This window comes from Bombina bombina, chromosome 4 (assembly GCF_027579735.1).
Source record: "Bombina bombina isolate aBomBom1 chromosome 4, aBomBom1.pri, whole genome shotgun sequence".
NCBI lineage: Eukaryota > Metazoa > Chordata > Amphibia > Anura > Bombinatoridae > Bombina > Bombina bombina.
This window is the reverse complement of record NC_069502.1, coordinates 989,734,991-989,736,204: the sequence shown is the minus strand read 5'-3', so window position 1 is coordinate 989,736,204 and position 1,214 is coordinate 989,734,991. Positions and strand designations below refer to the sequence as shown.

Below are 1,214 nucleotides of genomic sequence, written 5' to 3'. Positions count from 1 at the left end.
GAGCTCTCAGCTTAAGCAGCCATTCCCTTGCTGCTCCAGACTCCGCCCCCAGAGCATGCCGTCACACATTTTTTAATATGACTAATATAGAGCTAAGATTGTGTAACATTATCATACACTTCTTACCATAATTATTATAAAGCTTAAATCGGGTAATAAGTATATAACCCAACAAATCTGTCTTTTATGTGGAATATTTTTCCTATACTTTTTGAGACTAGTAATAAGATCAAAATTGATACCTATATACGCAAAATAAACTAGACCAAGATAGATAAGGGAATTTTTAACCATATCCCTATTGCTATCCAATGATACTGAGCCTCTTAAACACACCCTTGTCCTACCCAATAGACATTACACTGCATAATTAAGCTATACCCAATAGAAATAGCCGAAAAAAGGTTTGCAGTCTGACAGTAAATTCTCTCTTCGTTCAGACCTTGTAACAATAATAAGAATATGTCTTGTATCCGCTTTTTATTCTCTTAGATTAGAAAGCATATCTAAAAATTGGCATCTAGAAATGACATCTAAAAATGAGACCTTAACATATACGCTAAAATGGCTTTATTATGACAGATAAGGGAATGTTTTAATAACATTCCGACTACTATCCAAAGAAATTGAGCCTATTATACACACCCCTGCCCCATCCAATAGAAACCAAGCCCCTACTGAGATTATACCCAATAGAAACAGCTGAAAAACGGCTTGGAGATGACAGTAAACTCTCTTTCTTATCAGATCATGATGAGAAATAGGGCTAATACAGAAATGTCTACCACCACACTGCCTTGAATGCACCCGATCCTGTCTGATCTTGGAAGTTAAGCAGGGTCAGGCCTGGTCAGTACCTGGATGGGAGACCACCTAGGAACACCAGGTGCGGTAGGAAATTTTTTTGAAATAATAGGTATGAAGTCATAACTAAAAAGGCTGGGTTTGTATATATATTTTTCCAAATTTGGAACATTGTATTCTAACATATGAATTTTCGTATTTTCTCTGAATAAAAGTGATCAGATGCAGACAGAGCTTGACAAAATAAGGATACCATCTAAATGTATTATAATGGATTTTTCAATCACAGATTTTTAAACTATAAACTATATGTTTTAAACACACATTTAAGGTCAGTAAAACAGGAAGTGCTTAACAAACACTTCCTGTTCAACAATTTTATGGCCAGCAATCAGTCTGGTATAAAAAGA

The 1,214-nt window shown here is 35.2% G+C and overlaps 1 pseudogene; it reads left to right on the top strand.

The window, feature by feature from the left end:
- Window positions 1-779: 779 nt before the first annotated feature.
- Window positions 780-898, top strand: LOC128658341 (uncharacterized; annotated as a pseudogene).
- The last annotated feature ends 316 nt before the right edge of the window (window positions 899-1,214 follow it).